This window comes from Neovison vison, chromosome 3 (genome assembly GCF_020171115.1).
Source record: "Neovison vison isolate M4711 chromosome 3, ASM_NN_V1, whole genome shotgun sequence".
Classification (NCBI taxonomy): domain Eukaryota; kingdom Metazoa; phylum Chordata; class Mammalia; order Carnivora; family Mustelidae; genus Neogale; species Neogale vison.
In genome coordinates, this window is record NC_058093.1 from 55,337,630 (window position 1) to 55,364,341 (window position 26,712).

The window sequence follows — 26,712 nt, forward strand, 5'->3', positions numbered from 1 at the left end:
GTACTTCCCCTACTATACTCAGCCCCTGGCAGATCTTTTGAACTAATTATAGCTCTCTTCCCTGCACTTTCTGAGACTTCAATACATTCTCAGGATAGTTGTTACTAAACAACCAGATGAGCCTAAGCAGCATTTATTTTTTTTGAAAGATTTATTTATTTGAGAGAGAGACAGAGTGAGAGAGAGCATGAGATGGTAGGTCAGAGGGAGAAGCAGACTTGCCAGGCAGTCACTTAACCAACTGAGCCACCCAGGAACCCTTAATCAGCATTTCTAATGACCAGAATTTAATCACCCATTGGTCTGCCTTCCAAGCTGTTTTCCCAGTCATTGCCCCACTCACGCATACAAACCTGAACCACCTAATGAATCTGAATCTGAAAAGCTACAATGGTTTTCAAGGTCTTCCTTGTCCCCAGGCCTTAAAGTTTCCCCTGCCCTTTGAGTTCTTGTATATCTCAAAGTCTTGGTCTCTAGCCTGAACTCTGAGCCACTTGAATTCCTCTCTTCATAAGTATTTTTTCTTCTCATGACATGGTATTCAGAATATGTGATTCTTCACCTCAAGCTACCAAGGTCTTACCACTGCACGTCAGTAAGCACAATTAGCTGTGCTTCTGAATCTTCAGGTAAAAAAAAAAAAAGAGTCTAAATGCTCATGCTGTGAAGCATGAACAAAAAAATCCCAGAAAGAATTCTGAGTTTCTACTGAATATACTGTTCACCCCTTTCATTACCATTTTATACTTGTGAGTGCCAAATTTTTTAATGGTCATAATAGGGGCTGGGTCCCAAAGGAATAACATATCTCAAGAGTGGGTTCTTTGATGATGGTAAATACCTAAAAGATGTGAAAATTCATATCTAAAAGATGCATACTATCCCCAACTGCAATATCCATTCTTTCACTCACGTCTAGTAGTGCAAATCCAACTTATTAAATACAACCTGAAATTCAAGAAACAGCCACATTTGTTTATTGGCATAAAATAATACAAAATTAGTCATTTCACGTCTGTAACAATACTTCCTGACTCTTTCTTCCCAGGGCACCTTTTCACTGAAAAACTGTTCTTCCTTTAGCCCATGTGATTAAAAGTGAGATTCTCAAAACGGTCAAGTGGTCTAAGGCACCAGACTCAAGCCCTGCTTCCCATGAGATTAAGACGCAGCCAGTCACCCTCTGTTCCTCATGACGGGTCCACAAAGTAAGAACATGGAGTCCTTCCCAGACACATCTTATGTCTAGGTACTCATAATGAAGATTCTCTAATCTGAAATAGAAAGCTGTGCCAGCCACATGAGACCCAAGTTAATGACTATAACTCCTACAGAAAGAGATAAATGCCTGATGACATTATCTGAGCTTTCTAAATCCATGCATACCTGATCCATTCTATCCCTGACATTGCCAGTCACATTAGTCAATAGAATGGTTTTTTTTTTGCTTAAAATAGTTTCAGATGGATTTTTGTGACCAGAAGGAACCTATGATCTCCTTAAAATTTGAGAAACTCAAATTTTATACATTAAAATATATATTTTATTAAAATATATTTCATTAAAAATTATTTATATAAAATTTTTCTATAAATATAAATATATCATCTATAATATATATATTTTATATATATAAATATAAAAAATATATATTTTATATATAAAATATATATATTATAGATGATATATTTATATTTATAGAAACATTTTATATGGACTCTGAAAAACAATCTGAGGGGTTTGAAGTGGCGGGGAGGTGGGAGGTTGGGGTACCAGGTGGTGGGTATTATAGAGGGCACAGCTTGCATGGAGCACTGGGTGTGGTGAAAAAATAATGAATACTGTTTTTCTGAAAATAAATAAATTGGAAAAAAAAAAGAAAAAAAATATAAAAATATTTATATAAAATTATTTTATATAAATATATTAAAATATGCTCATTGGAGCTGCCACTATCTTCCAACTTGCTGTATCTAAACTACTCGCCTGGGTTTCTATTACCTAAGACCTAAGCATAAGCTAAGAAACAAAAAAGCAAGAACCATCTTAATTAATTCCTCCTCTGCTCTAGTGTCTTCACCTGCCTCTTGAATTAAGTTTTCCTATCTCTGTTATATTACTCCTGAAACCACTAACATCCCTACCATTACATGGCATGTAGTCTCCTACTTCACATTTGTATGTTATGTCTTTCTCTTTGACTAAATTGTAAGATTCTTAAGGACAAGGACTCTGTTTCACACTACTTTGAGTCCCCCAGAGAAACCCAGGGATGAAGGTCTGTCTCAAAATTGTTTTCTTGGGATTTTTTAAAATGTCACATAAGGTATTAATTTTCCATAGAAAATTGCTTTAGTTATTTATTGTGATTCTGGAAGTTTCATTAAAAGCAGCAACTGCAAAGTGATTACTAAAACAGAATCTGAGTGAAAAATAGTTTGGTGCTATTGATGTGGGCTCAAGTTTACAATTCTGTAGACTCAGCTTCTTCCAACTAAGCACACTCCTTAGTTAAATATTCTGGGCAATTGTCCATTTATTTTCTTCTGTGCCATAAAATTAGAATAACTGCAGAATCAAACACTTCAATGAATGACTTACAGTCATCCTGAAATCTCTTCATGCTCCACTCTCATCATTAAAACTTTTCTGAACTGTCTACAGTTCCACCTTATAAAGATAGAACATAATTTTTATCTGAAAGAAAATACTGTGGTGTCAAGGTGATCGCTTGGAATATCAATTCTCTTTGTCATTTAGAAAAAAAAGTATGGAGTGTGGGCCCATGTCTCTATAAGAATGTTTATTTTTATTTTAACTAAATTCCTGATTGGGTTGTTATATTTAAATTTGTTTATCTTACCTAGAAGTTAAGTGTAGAGAAAAACAATCAAATCGGTTGAAGGATTTGCAGATCTACTATACTCTGGATGGAGTACAAATTCATGAATGAGGTCTCATTTCATATACTGTACTAAGTGTACAACCTCTTATAATGTCTCAGTAAGCCAGAGTTGATACATGAAACACAAATTCTATGGTGCTACAAATACGTTGTGAAGACATAAATTTTCCAAGATATAATGAACAGTAGAATTGCCTCTAGACTTAATTTGCACAAAGTTTCTATTTGTTATGGTGGGAGGAAAAGTAGACTTTCAGGGATACATTTACTTTCCTTGAGAAAGAGATTTGGAAAAGAATACCACAAAGATAACAGGAGAGGAGAGTCCACCCACAAATTTGCAGAAGGTGGAAAACATATGGATGACCTAGTGGACCTAAGAAGCTAAGTCTTAAACTGGTAGTGAGGAGAGCAGAGAAGTAACTTGTTTCAAACTGCAGAATCCCCAAAGACTCAGGGACTATCCACCAGGTACTTCTAGAGGTAGTGTGCAATTGGGGTTAAAATCAGAATGGTTGGTTCCTGTTCTATTCAAGAAATAATTTACTTCCAAGATCCCCTCTCCCTGTTGGCAGAAGATAAGAGTTTATTCTCTGGAGAAGGTTAAAGAGGAAGTCTAGCTAGAGGACTCTGGACACAGTTGAAAATGGGTGTCTTAACCTGAAAAAGGAAAAAAACAGATGTGTAAAAGATTGCATATTAAATGTTGTGACACTTAGCCTTTTGTACCATTTGGATTCCTGAGTATTGGCAGCCTGTCATAACCACTTCAGGTCAAAGATTATAAGAGTTTTCTCTAAGGAATCTGACCAACCAGAAAGAAAAGTCATCAAGATAATGACATTAGGAGCTGTTTAATTAAATGGCTCACCCCATACACAGAGACCTTTCAACTGGTTTCTCAGAGTTCTACTCTTACAAATAATCATCAAACACCTGGAAAACAACTCTAATATGAATATAGAGGTCAAAACTAACAAGAAAAAGTAAAACATAGAGGAAACAAGGGATTCATTTTCATGAAAAGAAAACAATACATGAGCAGTAATTAATATCCAGAGAATTCAAAGACAAATGCTGCGACCATTGAATATGAATGGGAACGTGTGTGTGTGCGCGCACATGTGTGTATATGTGTATGTGCATATACATATGCATACATATATTCAGAAACAACAATTCAAGTTCTTTGGAAATTTAAATGACAGAAGAAATTTAAAAGTTCAAAGAGTCAAAAGGTAGAGTTAAGAAATTTTCTCCAAAAGTCAAGCATTATGACATAATATGGAAATAGGGAGAAAACAAGATTTCAGGGAGAAGCCAGATGGTCCAAAATCTGATTAACAGGTGTTCCAGAAAGGAAATACAAAACAAACAAGCCATAAAAGAAAGAGAAGAGATAACTATGAAAAAATAATTTGAGGAACATTTCCAAAACTGAACAACATAATTTTCCAGACTAAATGGGCTCATGAAAAACTCAGCATGATGGAAGCAAAAAGACCTACACTCTATCAGACATCTCTTAGGTAATACATCAAATCTTCCTGGTCTCCCTTGTCTCTTATTTCAGTCACTGCTATAACAGCAAGATTCTGCCAGGCTCCCACAAGCTTCACATATGTTTCACCTCAAGCCAGCACTGCATGCTTCTTGACTCCTATCCTGAGGCTTTCCACTGGCACTAAAGAGTGAGATGCCCCAAACTCTATTGGACATGCACACATATACTTATTTTGAAGCTCAGAGCAAGCCTTTCACCAGTAAAAAATGGGACCTCATGGAAAATTTCTTTCCTTTCCCTTACCTGAAATGGATGATCCTGAGATGCATTCAATCCAAGAGGATAGTTCCATGATATTAATCCATTAGTAGTTTATTCTCATATTGGCCATATTTCTTTTCTCCTTCACTCCTCTTATCTCTCACCATGATTTCTAGACTTGTACTACCAGTAAAATAACTGTAAATAAGCATTTGCTTCAAGTTCACTTTCTGGGAAACCAGTATAAAACATACTAAGATATATCATCATGAAATTTTAGAACTCTAGAAATAAAAAAAGTCCTAAAGACTTCTGGAAAGAAAAAAAAATAGGTCATATGCAAAGGCTCAATATAACAACAAAAACAGAAGAAAGCTAGAAGAGAGTGAGGCAAAGCTTTCCAAGTTCTGAGAAAACAATTTTCCAATATTTAAATCTATAAACAGAGGCCAAAAGTCATTTGATTAAATTCAACATCCATTTATGAAAAAAACTTAGCAAACAAGGAAAGGAGGAAATATTATTAACCAAATAAAAATATTTATAAAAATAGGGACACTTGGGTGGCTCAATCAGTTAAGCATCTGCCTTCAGAGTAGGTCATGATCCCAGGGTCCTGAAATCCAGCCCCACATCTGCCTTTCTCTCTGCCCCTGCTTGTGCTCTCTCTCTCTCTCTCTCATTCGCTTTCTGTCAAACAAATAAGATATATTAGCAACATGGACGGGACTGGAAGAGATTATGCTGAGTGAAATAAGTCAAGCAGAGAGAGTCAATTATCATATGGTTTCACTTATTTGTGGAGCATAACAAATAGCATGGAGGACAAGGGGCATTAGAGAGGAGTAGGGAATTTGGGTAAATTGGAAGGGGAGGTGAACCATGAGAGACTATGGACTCTGAAAAACAGTCTGAGGGGTTTGAAGTGGCGGTGGGGTGGGAGGTTGGGGTACCAGGTGGTGGGTATTATAGAGAGCACGACTTGCATGGAGCACTGGGTGTGGTGAAAAAAATAATGAATACTATTTTTCTGAAAATAAATAAATTGAAAAAAATATTTATAAAAATATAATTATAATATATAAATATATATGATATAAAATATAATTTTCAAAACTATCAATCAAAGACAAACAACTTTACAAAAAGCAAGTAAATAATAAAACAAAACAAGAATACCTCTCATGTATCCTTTCTCAGGTATTTACCAGAGGATTTGCTCCACCAAAAAATGAAATGGTAAACTAAGAAAAAAGAAAACATGGGATGCAGGAAACAGGGAACCTAATCTAAGAGACAGGTAAAAGTAACCCTAAGATGATGATTAAAGAGATGTCAGGAAGAAGGTTGCACACAGACCTCAGATGGTAGCAAAACCAGATTAGATCCTCTAGGTTTTAGAAACTTCTTCAATAAGATGGTAGAGATAGAATACCTGAAGTGTTCAAACATAATAAAAAGAGAAATACTTAACTAGAGGTTATTTTGGAGATGAAAAAAAAAGCAAGTTAGTTGTGAATTCCAAGAAAACTAAAAAAATGCATGCAATAAATAATAATAGCATATTATATGGTCCAGCTAAAAATATTCACATACTTGGATACTATTGAATATTTACCCAATCAAAATTATGGTATGATGATATTGGAAAGATGGAATATGGGAAAATTTTATGTATAGAGTAAGGGTGGGGAACAAATAAAAAGCCAAATTGCTGTACTCTCTCATGCAGTCAATGTTTAAAATATAAAGACTCAGGAAATAGCAAGATAAGCAAAATAGAAGTAAATATGAGCAATTAACAGCAAGATTGAAAGTAATTTCCTTTGAAAGCAAACAACTGGGTCAAGAACAGGGAACTGGCATTGCTTTGTTTTGCTTTATAAAAGCACTGGAAAATTTTTTGGCTCTTTAAACTGTGCATGTATAACTGTGGGTAAAAATTAAAAGGCAGATTTCTGCTTCCATACATAGGGAATAAACAAAGTTTAGACTTACTGTCAGTTCATAATCAACTAGAAAACTGAAAAATATGTAAAACAACAATTCTCAGACATTGAACAAAAGGTAGCACACGCCTGTGATGGCTGAGTGATAGGGAACTAATAAGGTGTATCCTGTGAGTGCCTAGGAGTTATGCCTGGAGGTAATTTCCAAAACTCAGTGCAAAAGAAGGAACCCCTCATTCTCACCCGGTAGAGGAAACAGAGTTCTGAGTTCAAGGAGGCTGATGAAGTTAGCACGTGCAGGAAAGAGTAATGAAGAGAAAGAAAGAGCATCAGAAATATTCAGAGGGTTCCCTTTAGTGTTTTGCTAAATATCAATCTGGACAAGCATAGGGTGAAATTCTACAAGTCTGTGCAAAGAACCACTTCTAAGAAGAGAACAATTGCCAGAGAGCTGCAAACAGTTCCAGGGTTTACACATGACTGGGAATATTTTGAGTTCACAATAGAAAATGAAAAGAAAAAGATAGTGGACTTAAAGACAATGCAATATGAATTTGCCAAAATGAAGTATAAAGAGAACGAAAATTAAAGAAGGAAGAGGAAGAAGAAGATCCTCAGTGACCAGAGGAAAAGGAAAGACAATTATAAAAAGTGGAACAAAGAAAAATTACAGCAAGTTTCTCATCAAAAACTATGAAATCCAAAAGTTAATATAATAATAATATTTAAGGGGCTCCTGGATGGCTCAGTAGGTTAAGCCTCTGCCTTCGGCTCAGGTCATGGTCTCAGGGTCCTGGGATCAAGCCCCGCATCAGGCTCTCTGCTCAGCGGGGAGCCTGTCTCTTTCTCTCCACCTGTTTCTCTCTCTGCCTGCCTCTCTGCCTTCTTGTGATTTCTCTCTCTCTATCAAATAAATAAATAAAATCTTAAAAAATAATAATATAATTAAGTTCTGGGGGAAATTTTCAATCTAAACTTCTATAACCAGAAAAATTTATCTTTCAAAAATGAAAGCACTTACATATAAGTCAAAGCTGTGTGAATGCATTGCCAACAGAACAATAAATTACACCAGAAGACAACTTAAATAAATAGAACTAGAAATGATAAATAAGTAGATAAATAGAAAAGATATTGTTTTCTCATTAAAATTTTTTCAATAGCTATTTAAAATAATAATGAAAACAATGTATTTGGAGTCTTATGATATATGTAGAAGTAAAAATGTATGACAATGATGCCACAAATGAGAAGAGAGGAAATGAGTTATACCATTGTGAAGTCATTAATTATATGTGAAGACTTTTTTTTTAAGAGTTATTTATTTATTTTAGAGGGAAAGAAAGAGAAAGCATGCACACATGAGCAGGGGAAGGGGCAGAGAGACAGGGAGAGAAAGAAAATCCTCAAGCAGAATCCCTGCTGAGCACAGAGCCAAACTCAGGGCTTGATCCCAGGACTCTGAGATCAGGATCTGAACCCGCCACTCAAATGACTGAGCCACCCAGGCATCCCACGTTATCTGTGAAGTTTTGTTGTGTAATTTGAAAATAGACTGTGTTAAGTTTAAAATGTATACTGTAAAGCTCAGAAAACACTTTAAAAGTTGAAACAGAAATATAGCTAATAAGTCACTAGTGAAAATAAAATGGAAGAACAAGAATAATGAATTCTAAAAGAAGACAAGAAAAGAAGTAACAGGATAGAAAAAAAAAGTTGCATATTGTTAGATTTAACTTCAAATTTATCATTAAATACACTAAGTATAAATATTTTAAACTCTACAATTAAAATTCAGAGATTGTTGGACTGGATAAAAAGGCAAGATTCAATGATAAGCTGTCTTCAGCAAACTTCCCCTTCATATAAAAACACTACTAGGTTAAATGCTATTAAATTAGAACTCAATAATAAAAATACCCAAATTTGGAAATTACACAATACATTTATAAGTAGCCTATGAATTTAAGAAGAAATCACAGATAAATTAGAAAATACTTTGAATTAAATGAAAATGAAAATATATATCAACATCTGTGAGATATGATATATAGAGACGTGCTGTTCAATACAGTGGCCACCAGCCACATGTAACTATTTACATTTTAATTGTAATTATTTATAATTAATCAAAAATTCATTTCCTGAGTTAATAGTAGCCATATTTTAAAAACTCAATAACCTTTTGAAGCTAATGGCCACCTTATTGAACAGTACATAGAACATTTCTGCCATCACAAAAAGATCTATTGCCCAGCACTGTCTTAAAGGAAATGATCAATCATTAAATAATTCTTTTGGAGAACAATATGTTCAAAATCAATTATCTAAAAGTATTCTTTAAGAAATTAGGAAAAACCCCAGCAAATTAATCCCAAACTAAGTAGAAGAAAGGAAATAATAAAGGTTAAGAGCAGAAATCAATGAACTAGGAAACAAAGAAAAGTCAATGAAATCAAAAGCTGATCATTTAAAATGATCCAGTAAATTGATAAACTCCTAGATAAACCAAACAAGTAAAAAGAGAGCAGATACAACTTACCGAAATCAGAAATGAAAGGGGACTTTATTATAGATCATGCAGACATTAAAGGATAATAAGGGAATATTAAGAAAAACTTATGCCAATAGATTTGATAAAGTCATGGAAATTAAGAAAAATCCTTGAGGGGCACCTGGGTGGTTCAGTCAGTTAATCATCTGATTCTTGACTTTGGCTCAGATCATGATCTCAGGGTCCTAAGATTGAGCCTGTGTGCAACTCTGTGCTGGGTGTGGAACCTGCTTAAGATTCTATCTTTCTGGGGCACCTGGGTGGCTCAGTGGGTTAGGCCGCTGCCTTCGGCTCAGGTCATGATCCCAGGGTCCTGGGATCGAGCCCCGCATCGGGCCCTCTGCTCAGAGGGGAGCCTGCTTCCTCCTCTCTCTCTTCCTGCCTCTCTGCCTACTTGTGATCTCTCTCTGTCAAATAAATAAATAAATAAATCTTAAAAAAAAAAAAAGATTCTATCTTTCCTTCTTCCTTATTCCCTTCCCTCTCCCTTTCTAATAAATAAGTAATAAAATGTTTAAAAAAATTTTTAAACTTTCTTGAAAGGCACAAATTACCAAAACCAACTCGAGAAGAAATTTTTAAAACTAGCCTTGTATCAGTTAAAAAGTTGAATTCCAATTTAAAACCTCTCTAAACAGAAAATATTATTAAATTGAAGCAAGCAATATGTAAACAGGATAATGCACCATGACTGAGTGGTATTATTATACAAATTCACTTCAGAAATGCAGAACATTTGACACAAATAACTGTATTAATAGAATAAAGTAAACAAACATACAATCTTGTCACTAGATATGAAAACAAACATTTGATAAATCTTAATAACCATTCACAATAAAATATCAGCAATCTAAAATAGAAAGGAGTTTTTGAGCTAAATAAAAGGCATTTGCAAACAACCTACAGCTAACTTAATGTTAAGAGACTGAATGCTTTCTCTCTACGATTAGGAATAAGACAAGATACCATTCTTACCAATTCTGTTCAATTATTATACTAGAGGTCCTAGCCAGTGCAGTAAGGCAAGAAAAATAAATAAAAGCATATGTATTAGAAAAGAAAAACTGTCTTTATTTGCAGATGATAGTATTATCTATGTATACATATTAAAAGAATGGTAATAAAAATCTCCTGCATATAATAAATAAATTTAGCAACATCTCAGGAAACATTATTAATACACAAAAGTCAATTATATTTCTATATTCCAGCAATAAACAATTAAGATGTAAAATCCTTTAAAAAAATAACATCTAAAACATTTAGGAGAAAATTTTTCAGGAGTTATGCATGATATCTATAGTAAAAACTCAATTATATCACTAAAAGAAATTAATAAGATCCAGATAAATGAAGAGATATAGCATGCTTAGATAGAAAATTTCAATATTTTTAAGATGCCAATTTTCCCCAAATAGATTCAATGTAATCCCAATGAAAATCACAGCAGGCATTTTTTGTTTTTAGAAATTGGCAAGCAGATTGTAAAATTCATATGGAAATGCAATGGACCTAAAGTAGCCAGAAGACTATACTGGGGGAAAAAACCCAAAAAGTTTGAAGGCTGACATACACCTGACTTTAAGACTTACTATACAGCCACAATAATCAAGAACATTTGCTATTGGTGTAAGAATGAACACATAGATAATGGAATAGAGATAGAACACACATATATATGGTCAGATGATTTCTGACCAAGGTGCTAAAGTAATTCAGTGGAGAAAAAGAAAGACTTTTCGACAGATGGTACTAGAACTGGGTATCTCTATGGATAAAAATGAGACTTGCACCGCACATCACGTGAAAAAATTAATTTGAAATGGACTATAGGCCTAAATGCAAAAACTAAAAGTATACTACTTCTTAGGAAAAATATATGAGAATCTTCGTAATGTTGGAGTAGGCAAGGATTTCTTAGATAGGACACAGAGAGCATGATAAAAGAAAAAGTAACAAATTAACCTTCATAAATATTTAAAACTTCTCCTTGAAAAATGAACAAAAGAAAATATAAAGCAAGCCACAAATTGGGAGAAAATTCACATATCTAAGAAAGACATTACAAAATACATACCAAACTTACACAATTCTGTAATAAGAAAACAAAGTGGGCAAAATATTTTAACAAAACCCATAGGGAAAAAATACACAAAAGGTCCTTAAAGCATGAAACAATGTTAACATCATTAGTCATCAAGGAAATGCAAATTAAATCACAATGAAATACTTTCATTTCACACCTACTAGGATAGCTAAAATAAAAGACTGACAATGCAGAGTGTTGGAAAGAATGTGGGCAACTGAAACTTGCATACTTTTTAGATGGAATACAATGTGATATTCGCATGTTCTTATGAAGTTAAACATAAACTCAACGTTTGACTCAACAATTCTACTGCAGCAGAAATAAAGACATATACCCACATAAAGACTTGTACATAAATGTTCAGAGCAGACTGATTTATAATAGCCAAAATTTGGAAACAACCAGATGTCTAACAAGCGGTAAATGGATAAAGAATTTGTAATACATTCATACAATAAGATATTGCATAACAATAAAAAGGAATGACCTACTGGTGCTCACAACAACGCGGACAATCTCAAGAAACAAGCCAGAGAGAAAAGAATACATACACTAGGATTACATTCACATGAAACTTTAGAAAAGACAGATCCAATCTGTGGGAATAGAAAACAGTTCAATGGCTTGGATTGCAGGTGAGGATTGACTGAAAAGAGGTACAAGGCTATTTTTTGTGATTATGGAAATGCTCTATATTGTGAATGTGGTGTAGATTCACATGTGTATGCATATTTCAAAACTCATCACTTCCATAGTTAAAATGTGTGTATTTTATTGTATGTAAATTATACCTCAACATTGTTTATGAAACTAAATTAAAATTTTTAAAGGGTGACAAATGGAGAGACAGAAAAAAAGAGGAAAAGAAACTTGTGAAATAAGAGGCAAAAAAGTTATGACCAAGTTAGGGAAAAGAAAATTGAAGAAAACAAGAGAGTAAAAAGAGTGCTTCAGATTAACTCTTACAGGACTCACTGCTATGGGCTTGGTACCTTTCTATTTTCTTGAATTCTTTTTTTTTTTTAAGATTTTATTTATTTATTTGACAGAGAGATATCATGAGTAGGCAGAGAGACAGGCAGAGAGAGAGCCCTCCCCTACTGAGCAGGGAGCCCGATGCAGGGCTCGATCCCAGGACCTTGCGACCATGACCTGAGTGAAGGCAGAGGCTCAATGCAGTGAGCCACTCAGTCGCCCCTATTCCATTAGATTCTTGTGACATTCTGCGAGTTACAGTTAACTACCCTCATTTTTTAAATATGGAAACTGAGGGAGATATGGAAATCTTGAGAGATTATATGCTTTTCCAATTTTTCATGTGTTGTCAGTGCTCCTAAACTCTATCATATGTTTTTGTAGGGTTAGCTCTCCAGCTGCTGATTTGGAGTTTTTGTGCAGAGTACCTATTGAGGATCAATTTCTGTGGGAGAGAGAAAAAAGTAGGATTAGGTAGAATGAGAAGTCAAACTAGAATGCAGGTCCAACAATATATCTGCCAATACTGGGCCCAGGGCAGGAGCAGAGTTGAAGAGTGTATGGATCCTCCATGTGTCCCATGTGGCATCTGCTGTCATGCAAGTCCTGGGGGGAGGAGGGCAGTCCTTTCCTAGAGATCACTCACCTTTTACTGAAGTGACTTCAAAACAAGAAAGGAAGGGAAAAGGAATGGGAAGGGAAAAGAAATCAATAACTAAAGTGACAAAAACACTTGATATTATGTTTTATGTGCACCATACATGTTTTAATTTCATTTAAAATTCGTAACAGCCCTTTAAGGTAGATACCACTTTTTTTCCTTTTTATTTATTTTTTTATTATGTTCAGTTAGCCAGCATAGACTACATAATTAGTTTTTGATATAGTGCTCAGTGATTCATTGGTTGTGTATAACACTCAATGCTCATCACAACATATGCTCTCCTTAATATCTGTCACCCTGTTACCCCATCTACTCATGCCCCTCCCCTCTGAAACCCTAGTTTGTTTCCTGGGGTCCATAGTCTCTCATGGTTTGTCTCCCTCTCTGATTTCTCCCCCTTCAGTTTTCCCTCTTTTCCCCTTTGGTCCTCCATGCTATTGCTTATGTTCTACATATGAGTCAAATCATATGGTAATTGTCTTTCTCTGCTTGACTCACCTCACCTAGCATAATCCCCTCCAGTTCCTCCATGTCAGTGCAAATGGTGGGTATTCGTCCTTTCTGATGGCTGAATAATATTCCGTCGTGTGTATGAACCACATCTTCTTCATTCATTCATCTGTTGAAGGGCATCTCAACTCCTTCTACAGTTTGGCTATTGTGGACAATTGCACTACTGGGTGTTTACCCTAAAGATACAGATGTAGTGAAAAGAAGGAACACAAGCACCCCAATGTTTGTAACAGCAATGTCCACAATATATACCATTTTGTAATCTGTCCTTGATGTCATGGAAACTGAGGCAGATAGCAATTTAATTTCCAGCCTAATGCCACATAGCTAGTAACTGGAAATAGTAGGACAGGATCCCACAGTCTGGCTCCAGGCTGTGCTTTTCCAGCTTCAAAAAGACAGCTAGCCCTTTTTAGTGGCATACTGTAGACATACTTGATCAAGTGCCACCTGGAGTTTCATAGCTCCTTCTCAAAAAGAAGCCACCCACTGAATCTTCAGGTTGCTCTTCCATTTAAAACAAGAACTGTCTGTTGAATATATCTTTCTCCTCAGGCAATTGGTTCTGACACACTTGGCCTTGAAGCCAATAGCTTTGCATTTAGGAGCCTTATACGCTAACTATAACTCTAAGCTATGAGGGAAAAAGTTTAAGCAAAGAACCACCTTGAGGGAAACTAGAGTGAATTTACTTTGAATTTGAAAAAAAAAGGGGGGGGGTTGGGTGCTATTACCCTGCCTCCACCAAATTCAGATTGGTCTGTAACACAATCTGACTCTTGAATACTTAAAAATAGAGATAATTGAACACCCCACGCTGTGATGTGGGGCCTTGAAATTCAGTGCTGTATTCGGTGGTGGGAGTGCTGATTTGCATTAACTTAGTCATGCCCACCTCATCAACTTAGATAACTGACGTTAGGTCCCTAGAGTTTCCTAGGAACCTAAGTGTTCCTAGGAACACATTAAACTAGGAATCAGACCGGGATTTCATTCCGTGTTCTGCATTTAACTAGTTCATCAACATTAGACAATCCACCCAGTTTTTCTGGGCTTCAGTGCCTTCATTGGTAGGCTTTGGAGCTTGGATCAGCTAAGGTCCTTTAAACAGCTAATTCTGCCACTCAAAATAAGCAAAAAATATAATATATCAGATGATGATAGGTGCCAGGAGGCTAGAATAACTAGGAAAGATTCTTTGTTAAGGGGAATTTTGAACAGAGATAGGAGTAAGGGAGGGAGTCAGCTATAAGAAGGAAGAGTGTTCCAAATAAAGGGAACAGAAAAAACAAAGATCCCAAGATGAGAACATGCTTAGAATATTCATAGGACAACAGAGAAACCAGTGTACCTGGAGTCAAGTCAGCAAGGGGAAGAGTAGAACCTGGGATTAGATCTTAGAAGGAGCAGGTTATAGGGTTTTGAAGCTAAAGTAAAGATTTTGACTTTGACTCTGAATGGGATGGTAAGACCTTGGAGCATAAAAATAAGGTGATCTGACTTACATTTTAGAAAGATTACTCTGGATGCTCTGTGGACATAGACTGTAAGAGAGGGGAAGGGTGGAAAGAGAGAGAACAGTCGGGAATCTGTAGTAATAACCCAGGTAAAAAGTGATGGTGACTTGGATGATGGTGGTAGTGAGCTGGCAAGAACTGGTCAGATTCTGGATACATTTCAAAGCTAGAAACTGCATGACGCCTAGATGAATTGGATAAAGGGGGATCGAGAAAGAGTCAAGGAGACTCCAAGGCCCTGACCTGAACCACAGGTTGGATGAAATTGCCATTCACTGAACAAAAGGAGGCCACTAAAGTAGTTTAATTTGAGGAGGAGAGGCAAGCATGATCACATTTGTTTGTCCAAAAGATCACTCTGTCTTCAATATAGAGAATAGGTTGGAGATGGACAAGGAGGGTATTAGATGCCTAGTTGGAAAACTAAGTAGGTAGTCCAGACAAGAGATCCATTAGTGGATCATCCATGAACATTTTTCCAATTTAAACAGCTTCATTTAGTTATTATACATTTATATTAATGAATAATATTAGAAAAAATAAAACACCAACCCTGTGACTTCAGGAAAGTGTTTAGGAAGCAAGGTAATGTGGTGCCTTAAATTTGATGTAAGAAATATAGTTGGGAAATAATGAGATATTTGGGACTCAGAAATGGGGAAAAATGTGATGGTGGTACGTAGATATTAAAGTATGGAGAAGATATTCTACTATACTGCCTCTTTGATCCTTTGAGTAAGTCATACTTTCGGGTATACCCCCAGTCCACAAGCTCAACTATCACTCTCTGTTCTAAGAAACTTCCTTTACTTGAACTGTAGCCGTGTCTGTCTGACACGACCCAGGCACTGGGCATGGTAAATGGGACCAGGCAGGAACAAATCAGACACTCCTTTCTGGAGTTGAGATTTTGGACAGTGACAGCAAACTAACTTCTCTGGGTGGATTGAATGATAGTCCATAAACTCAGGAGCTAGGGGTGGTCTTTGTCTGTTCTGTGGTTTGGAGAAACAGGAAGTTGGCTGCTGTGAGAAAGCAGAAGGAAGCAGATACGTGGGGAGGTGCCAAGATAACACAGAGGACAGACAGCTTATCAGCATCTAGTTCTGGTTCTTTCCCAAGATCCAGTGGCCTTTCTCCATTGGATCCTAAGACATTTTTCTACAGTGATGATAAATACAACTTTTTAATTTAGCTCTTTCAATAGCTTTTCCTACTTGCTAAGAAAAGGGTCATACCTAATGGAAATTTGAAAAGCTTAACGGCTATTTTAAAAGATTAAAAGCTGTATTTTTCTTTATGACTATCTGCAGGCCTTTTAAACTTTCTGTATCCAAACTCATCACTGCACAAAAGAAAGTTCTAAATTGTCTAGTTTGGGGACAGAGGGTTCATATGGCTTTAGACTAGCTCACAGAAGCAGTGAAAAGAGGGATTCTAATGGATGAAAGTAAACCAACATTGGTTGAGAGAAAAATTAACAGAAGATGCATTAATCCCATAGAGGAAGAAGAAAGAATGAGAGACCCCCTAGAAACAAATCAGTGATGAGGAATTATTTTAAATGAGAAACTTGGTCAAAGTATGGTTTGTAATTAATTTAAAATCAGAAGACTTCACATAACCCAGTATTTGAATTTCCACATTGTATGAAAGTAAGGGACACCACATCAAATTGGGAAATCTATTTTCACAGTAAGCAGTGTTTTGATGTTTTTACTTTTAAAAAGTTGGCTAATCAAATATAAATTTTAAAAAATCATAAGTGTGGTGTACTAGATTCCTTCACCTCATCCCTGACCCTACCTACCCCCCTTAGCCATGGCAATTTTCTCTCTTCTACCATACAAATCTGAGAGGGAAAAAATGTTTAACTGACAGAAATATTACAATATGTGAAACTGCTCACAATTTGTGAAATGTAAAACAGTAATCTATTTCTCTACTATAGATAAAACATGTTATTTTCTTTTGTTTGTTTAGTAAGATGAAACAATAGAAATGAGGGAGAAACAATGAGCCATGTTGCTTGATTGACATAAGGGGATTTAACAGATTTTGAAATTTAACAGAACTTGAAAGTTTTTCTACTTTTTAAAATAATCCATTTGAGAAATACTAACCAAAACAAAATTTTAGTGAAATATGCTTTCTAACCTAAATTGAACTTGGGGAGAGATCCACAACTATATCCAATTTTTCAAGCAATTTTGGAAATTTGTATATTTATACAGTATCTTTCCATTTAAAAATATTAGCTATAGGGGCATCTGGGTGGTTCAGTCAGTTAAGCATTGGACTCTTGTTTCAGCTCAGGTCATGGTCTCAGGGTTGTGAGATCGAGCTCTGCATTGGGTTCACACTGGGCATGGAGCCTTCTTAAGATTCTCTTTCTCCCATTCCCTGTGCCCTTCCCCCACCACTTGCATACATGCATTCTCTCTCTCTTTCTCTCCAAAATACACACATGCACGCACGCACATACACATACACACTCATATATAATATATATCATATATGCAACACTATGTGTGTGTGTGTGTGTGCGTACATGTGTGTGTGTATTTTGGAGAGAGAGAGAATAGCGTATATATAGATATATATCTATATATACACACTATGACTCACTTTTAAAATGCTGACAACCATATAAAACACATCTGTGAACGACCAGCCTGTGTCTGTCAGGTGCCCATTCTTCCCTGAAGTGCAATAAAGAAGTCTACATCAGAAACCCTATGATATTTTAGCAGGTCTACCATGGTTCCATTTCTAGAAATGCTGGTGTAGAAGTCAAATTGTAGATTTCCAAGGGCCAATCTGGCTTCAGTGATTTCACATTTACCAAGTACTCGCTGCACACAAAGCTCTGAGCTAGGCACTGTGAAAAGGGTGGAGATACAAATGGGACAAAACCACACTCCTGCCTTTGAGGAGGTGACAATCAACCACATCTTTGATTTTAGTGACAAATGAGTAGAGTTTGTGTTCAGCTACCTTGTTTCCCAATTTCAATATTGTCTTTTCTCTTATGGAGCCCCCCAAATATTCCAGCATTCTTCTGTTTTTCTTACTCAGATGCTCCTCTCCTAATGCTTTACTCCTACTTCTATTTCTTCTTCTTCTTCTCCTCCTACCCCTCCCCCTTCCTCTTCTTCCTATTCTTCTTCTTTCCCTCCTCCTCCTCCTTCTCCTCCTCCCCCTCCTTCTTCTTCCTCTTCTTCCCTTTCTTCCTCTTCCTTCTCTTCTACTACTATTACTACTACTACTACTACTACTACTACTACTACTACTACTAATACCTCCACCATTATTAATGTAAGAAATATGTATTAGGGCTTTATCATCATTCCTGGAACAATGCTCCTAAAATCCTCAGAATTTCCTATAAGGAGAGGAATAAAAGTGACTTTTAGAAAGCATCTAAGGATAGGGCTTGCTGGCAGAAGAGCCAACCACATGATTAGAGGGTTAGAACTCTCGGTCCCAGTCTCAGGTAGAACTGCCATCCTCATACACACACCTCCAGTGAGGTGAGAGGGGCCTGGAAATCTGGATCACTAATGGCCAATAATTTAGTCAATGTGCCTATGTAATACGAACTCAGAAGTATGGATTCAGAGAGCTTCTTGTTTAGAGAACATGTAGAGATGCAGAAAGAGTGGAACCTCAGAGGAGGTGTGGAAGCTCTGTGCTTCTTTTCTTTCTGACTGTTCTGTTTTATATTCTTTTATAATAAACCAGTAATCTAGGAAGTGAAATATTTCTTTGTTCTGTGAGCCACTCTAGCAAATTAATCAATGCCAAGAGGGGATTGTTGGAACCATCCATCTATGGTGGGCAGGTCAAAAGCACAGGTGGATCCGAAGTGGGTGGAGGGTTCTCTTCCAGGACTGAGCCCTGAATCCGTGGGATCTCATGACATCTCCAGGTAGTTAGTGTCAAAATTTAGTTGAATTATAGGACACCTAGCTGCCATTGGAAAGTTAGCTTGGGTGGTGGGGAAAAAACTTCACATATCAGAATTTAATTGATGAACACACACTGTAGTTAGTAATTAGCAAAAATGGGACTGAAATGTAAAACCACTGGAAACTTTACACGATGCGGCTTTAAATAACATCTACTTTTCTACCAAAACTTTACATCTCATGGCCCATTCACTTAGGATCAACCTGCCCTTTAGGTAATAAATCAATTAGGTTTATTTGGTAGAATGTTACAAACTAATTCTTAAGTTATTATTTTTCCCTAAATAATGTTTTAAATAAGACCTTTCATGCCTTAATTTCCAAAAGTGATAAAGGAAAGGAATTCTAGTCATTCCTGTTTTGTGGTATTGTTTTGCATCTGTAACACTTCTAAGTCATGCCAGGTTTGTGGTTATATATACTACTGGCATCAGAATTAATCTGTTGGTAGGTGGAACATGGGATCTGGAGGTGGGGTCAGCAGATGTTTTTTCTGTAAAGGAACAGATTTTTCTATGAAGTTTAGAGATTTTTGTTTTGGCTTTGTGGACCATACAGTCCTTGTCAGAATTTTTCTGTCATAACTAATCAACCGCTCTTGTAAGGTGACAATAACCACAGACAAAATTATACAATGTGGAGCAGCTGTGTTCCAATAAAACTTTATATACAGAGAGCCATATTTGGCCTGAAGTCTATATTGTGCCCTTATCTAAGTTTGGCCTCATACCAGCTCTGTCACCATGGCGGAGGGGGTCACTTGCACTTTATTAACCCTGCTTTCTTCATCAGCAAATATGATGATACTACTATATCAGCTAACTTGAAAATATGAAAAGGAAGAATCAACTTAGATAAATTAGATAATTTATATAAAATCACCTTGTAAACTCCCTAGTGCCAGAGTAATTGTTTAATAATTAATACACAAACATTGAGGCTTACCCAACTAATAGTGGACCTCCTGACAAACTGTCACTTTTTGTTTCTATCTCTCCATCCAGTTGCCTACTTTTTGTCACTGTTCATAGTCCCTTCTACACACACACACACACACACACACACACGTGCCTGTGCAAACCACGTCCCTAGAACTGTATTCCAACCTGCTCCAACTGTACCCTAGAGCCCTCTTTTCCCGCCCATACTCACCAGGCTGGATTTTTGAATGTTCTCTCTCAGCTGTCCCTTTTCAGATTAGACCACTAATGGAGAATAAAGATCATAACTGAGCCACTTCCTAAAAGGAATGGTTTATAGATAAATGACTTGTTCCAACATGCCCTTGGAGCATCTCACAAGAAATGTCTGGAAATTCAAGAGGAGGGTCTGGTTCTTTGTAAAGTACATTTAATTACTTCTGAGAAACTCATTCATTGCCCAAAACAGTAACTCGGCTCTAGGAAACTAGAAGTTCAGGGTTAGAGGATGCATGTGAAGCAACTTGCACACACACAGTTACATTTACAGACCGGGAGCCACTGGCAGCGTGCAAAGACAGGTGGATGCTGGACCCAGCACACCACCTACCAGTTGCCGAAATGAACAAATTAAAAGAAACAGTGGATTCGTGGCAGTGTTGTGCTGGTAAACTGGGAAAGCAGGAAAGCAAGCCAGCTCTGTTTGTAGCATTTAATCAATCTCCGTGATGTAAATACTCCCACCACAGATGGTATCAAGCTACAAGTGATTTAAGAACCAGCTCACAAAATTGCTGAGTATTTCACCATAACTTGTTCCTAGCAACTCTGGCATACCACTGGCTCCATGGCTTAACTATTGAGCAGGCTAGATAAATAGTTTAGCTCTAATACTCTCTAGAAGAGTGAAAGCTCCACAATTTTCTGACCCAGACCAGTTCAGTTTAGAGGCAAAGCTTTTTGTCCATTTCTTGATCTTTGATCCCAAGAAAATATGTAAATAAGCTCTTTTTCTAAATGACGTGGCACAACTAGTTAATGAACTATTTCATTTACACAGACACACACACCCCTTCTTATTTTCTTCATGGCTACTTTCTCCCCTTAATTATGTACTCCATGTGTTCCCTTTGTACATGTGAGGATGATTTTTGCCAGAAATCCCACTTGTTGCTCTTCAAAGTGTGGTCCTCAGATAAGCAACACCACATTACCTGTAGGTATATTAGAAAGCAGAATTTCAGATGGCATCCTAATGAAGCAAAATCTGCACTTTAACCAGATTTGTATATGCATAGTTTGGAAAATGCTGCTCTATGCCCCTTTCAATTTACACCTAGAAGACAGATAAAAACGCTGATGAAATTTGCTGTTTATCATACCACAAAAACAAACAATCGGCCTTGCCCTTTTGCAGTGATGATTTGAAAGATGCTGTATATACATTTTTTTACTCAGATATAAAAATATTTCAGAATTAATCTGATTCAAAAACATGAAAGCAAACTGCCCTTTGCAGAGTCAAAACTCTTAGGTAACTACCAAAAAATTAGGCAAATTAGAGAGATGTTCTTGTCTTGGTTCCAACCTTCCTCTTCAGCCTTACGTTTGTCATTTAATTACATGCTCTGATAGAAAGAATAGTACCCCTCCCCCAGATGGCCACATTCTAATCCCCAAAACCTGCGAAATGTAACTTCCTATGGCAAAAGGGACTTTACAGGTGGAATTAATTGAGGATTTTGAGATGAGGAGGAGAGTCTCCAGGTGCGCCTGATATAATCACAAGCTTATAAAAGGGAGAGGCGACCGTGGCCATTCTATGGAAAGAACCAAGATGCCCTTCAACGGATGAATGGATAAGGAAGATGTAGTCCATATACACTATGGAGTATTATGCCTCCATCAGAAAGGATGAATACCCAACTTTTGTAGCAACATGGACGGGACTGGAAGAGATTATGCTGAGTGAAATAAGTCAAGCAGAGAGAGTCAATTATCATATGGTTTCACTTATTTGTGGAGCATAACCAATAGCATGGAGGACAAGGGGCATTAGAGAGGAGTAGGGAATTTGGGTAAATTGGAAGGGGAGGTGAACCATGAGAGACTATGGACTCTGAAAAACAATCTGAGGGGTTTGAAGTGGCAGGGTGGGGGGTGGGAGGTTGGGGTACCAGGTGGTAATAAATAAATAAATATATATATATATTTATTATAAATATAAAATATAAATATTATAGAGGGCACGGCTTGCATGGAGCACTGGGTGTAGTGAAAAAATAATGAATAATGTTTTTCTGAAAATAAATAAATTGAAAAAAAAAAAAAAGGAGAGGCGAAGGCAGGAGAGTCAGAGGTGTGACCATGGAAGCAGCGGGAGGAGCGTGACAGAACTGCAAACCACAAGCAGGTCGCTAGAAGCTGAAAAATGGTAAAGCACTTCCCTCCTCCAGCCTCCAAAAGGAACGTGATCCTGCCAACACCTCGATTTCAGCGCGGTGAAACTCACTTTAGACTTCTGACCTCCAGAGCTGTAAGGTACCAAATTTGTGTTGTTTTAAGCCCTAGGTTTGCGGTAACTCGTTACAGAAGCCATAGGAAACGAATACAAATAAATGTCTTTCTCCTCAATTAGACTGTGAGCGTTTCAAGGGCATGACTATATGTTCTGTATTTTGACTACAGAGCCTAACCAGACGGCTCTTCGTACAGGTTCGGAGAAGAAATGAGTAAATGCGAGAGTTGCATTCTCCTACATTACAGCTCAATCTGACCTCATTCTCTCCCTACTTAAAACAAACCAGTGGTTTTCCATTAATCTGAAACCCTTGACCTAGTCACAAGGGCTGCGTGCCAGACCTGTCCCCTTTGGCCGAGCCTTGCCTCCAGCACTCCCAGATGTCAGCTATTTTTATGTTTGAATATCTCCCCTCCTTTTCCAGCCCTTCTCTATTTGGTTAACTTCCATTTCTTCCTTCACATCTCTCAGGCATTACTTCCTGTGGAGAGCTCATCCTTCTTTGCTTAACAGATTTCTTTTATAGCACTTTCTTTTATAGCACTCACTTGCATTTGTAAATATAAAAAGTTCTCTCTCTAAACTGGATTCTAGCTCTATGGGATCAGAGGCCATGTCCATAGTGTATTCCAGAACCTGGCATAAAGCAGGGACCCAGTAGGTGTTTGTTGAATGAAAAATAATTGTTGAATAAAAAGTATAAAGAGCCTGTATAAAAGAGAAAATGCTTTAGTGATTTGAGCTTCTAACTCATAAAGAATTATGTGTTAGAAAAACAATTTTAAAAAAAGAATTTTGCAAGTCTCTGTAGTACACAGTATTGTTTTTACATTTGTGTTGCTGACCCCAATTTAGAATCCTCTACACTGAGCTACTGCACGTGTTTAATGAGAGATAATATATGTCTGTGAAGGAGCTGCTAAGTGACTCCCCAAATTAGTTAAGGTCCTTTACTCAACACTCCCTTCTAGGGTTGTTCATGGAGCTAGTCATGTGCTAGAGTCACTTGTATATGTCTCTTCCTCATTTTGTGTTCAATTATTTTTACTTTGGGAGACTGAAATCGCCTTGGTGACCATATTTATTCACACCACAGAAATGAGCAAGTTCTGCAGATTGTGACTCTTTTGATCTCTTCTCTCTGCCCTCCACCTCCCCAGCAACTACCACTGGTTGTTAAGTGTGTGCCTAGACACCACTTGCCTGGGGTCTTTTCTTTCAGAGGCTTATCATGGTGCACAGCCTGACCTATGAAGCCTTGTGATATTACCGGGAAATTCTACTACAGGGCACCAACTCTGAATTAACTGTCAGGTCGGGCACTGAGAAAAGTCTTTTTCCCTCACACCTCATTCTGCCAAGGAACTCCAACCTTTCCATAATCAAAGTCAGCTGTGTTTGTGTGGCCTTTGGTTCCCCTTAATAGTGTTCTTCAAATTCAAATATAGCACTTTTCCTTGATGAAACTGGGTGTCAGGTCCTCCTGGGCTGTGAGCTGTCAGGAGGAAGAAAGGAGATGACAAATCCCAAAGCCTTACTTTACATTCACAATTTGTATATTTCCATCATTTAATATTATAGGAATGTATGAATATGGGCTCAGAGGATTTAGAACATATAATAAAAACTGGGCTTAAGTATCCCAGCCTGTATCTCTTAATGCCTTCTGGTATTGGTCAAGCAAAAAAACAAATAATTGACCTGCCCCACAAAGATCTTGCATGCTCGCAGGGATGTAGACTGGACCCCACATTAACAACCACCTGTGCCATAGCTTTAAGTAGTTACCTTCTGTTAAGGTGAAAAGGCTTATGTAAGTGGTTTCCAAGGCTTTAGTTAGTAAAGAGTCTGATGTCACTTAGTAAATATTTAATAGGGTAATAAAGTACACAGTTTCTTTAAAGCCTAACAGTATTCTACACATAGTAGGGTTTTATTAAATGATGGAGAGTGGTCTGTAACAAATTTCTTATATGTATGTTAGTATCCATTAATATAAATTAACTACAGTTTTTTGTTGTTGTTTTTGTGTTTTACAATTCCTACCTGGTTGAAAAACTTACTCTTCTAGCCAAGGTATTTTGAATAGGAGCTGCTTTAGCTCTTAGCAATGGTTTAGATAGAGAAAAGAGAATTTCATTTTGAATGAATTCAGTGCATGGTGAGAACATTGCATTAGTATGAAGTTAATCAGTAAAGATAGGTTATAAAGATGTGTTCTTTTTTTTTAAAAGATTTTATTTATTTATTTGAGAGAGAATGAGTGAGATAGAGCATGAAGAGAAGGTCAGAGGGAGAAGCTGACTCCCCAAAGAGCTGGGAGCCCGATGCGGGACTCAATCCTGGGACTCCAGGATCATGACCTGAGCCGAAGGCATTCGCTCAACCAACTGAGCCACCCAGGCGCCCAAGATGTGTTCTTTTCTCTTTAGAAAAGAAACCATATGGATAAAATTAAAATAATATTACTAGTCTCACACTTGAGTTAATTCCACCACTTAAAAAGTAAAACCCCAGATATTTCTAAATATTCAGAATAAGAAATGATGTATAGATAATACCTACAAATCATATATTCAGTGTTCCAAGACTGGGATCTTGAACTTGAAGCTACAAAGAAGCTGTTGGGGGCGCCTGGGTGACTCCGTGGGTTAAAGCCTCTGCCTTCAGCTCCGGTCATCATCTCAGGGTCCTGGGATGGAGCCCCACATCAGGCTCTCTGCTCAGCGGGGAACCTGCTTCCTCCTCTCTCTCTCTGCCTGCCTCTCTGACTACTCGTAATCAAATAAATAAATAAATTTTTATTTTATTTATCAAATAAATATCAAATAAATAAAATCTTAAAAAAAAAAAAAGAAAGAAAGAAGCTGTTGGTGTGGCTCCTTAGGTTTCCCTAACTAACCTAGCTATAAACAAAGTAGAGTTTTCTCAAAGTAACTTGAGCAACAGAAAGAGAAAAAATGAACTTATTTGCTTATGCATCATTCTATTTTAAAGTAAATTTTTAAAAATGCTATTGATAAATGTGTACTTGGAAAGATAGTGAGGGGTTATTTGCTAGTAAATATTAGAATTTAAAATTTCATTTCTAAAAATTCTGAATTACACAAGTATATAAAAATATGTAGATGTGTTCTAAAACTTTGTAATTATAAAACATGAGTAGCTTAACTGTCCATTAAAAGGAAATCTATTAAGTAAACGATAGTGCCATCATCAGCTGTTTGAAAAGATATTGACCGTTAATATCCATGTTACATTATGGTGTGATAAAGGCAGTTGTGTAACAATTTTTATTGTTTTATATAGTGCTTAATTATGCATTGAAAAGTCCAGAATGATGTGACATACTATTAATAGTGAATATATCAAAAGAATAAGATTGGAAAAAGAGGCAATATTTTTTATTTTACATTTTATATACTTCTATATCCTTCAGGTTTTATTTTTAATTTTCTACTATAAACATTAATGTAAAATCTCTTACTCTATTTGTGTGTGGGCATAGGTTTTCATTTCTTTGGGGGAAAATACCTAAGAGTGAAATCAGTTGGTTGATACAATCCCATCAGCAATAATCAAGTTTGATAGTATTTAATGTCATTGTCCTTGGTATTGTTTCTTAATTTCTATTTCCAGTTGTTTCCAGCTGCTATGTAGCAGTGCAGTTGATTATCATAAATTGATCTTGCTAGCCTCATATATTCTAGTTGCTGTTTAGTCCTATTCCTTGGAATGTTATATCTACATTTATTTCAAAACAACACGATCATGTAGTTTTTTTAAGGCAAACGTTTCAAAATTCTTTAACTTTTTGTTTAAATTCCACTTAGTTGACATATAGCGTTAATACTGGTTTCAAGTGTACAACACAGTGATTCAACACTTCCATACAACACCCAGTGCTCATCACCTATTTCACCCATTCCCCCACCCAGCTCCCCTCTGGGAACCATCAGTGTGTTCTCTATAGTCTTGGTTTGCCTCCTTTTTTCTCCCTCTGCTCATTTGTTTCTTAAAGTCAGCATATACATGAAATCATATGGTATTTGTCTCTGACTTATTTTGCTTAGCATAATACTCTCTACCTCCATCCATGTCCTTGCAAATGACAAGATTTCATTCCTTTTATGGCTGAGTAATAGTCTATTCTAGATAGATAGATAGATAGATAGACGATGAGTGCTATTTTTTATTATATATATATAATTACGTATATATATATACGTATATAAATATATATATATGTATATATATATACACCACTCATTGGTCCATAGACACAGGCTGTCTCCATAGTTTAGAGGAGTTGTAGACAATACTGCTATAAACTCAGGGAGCATGAATCTCTTTGAATTAGTATTTT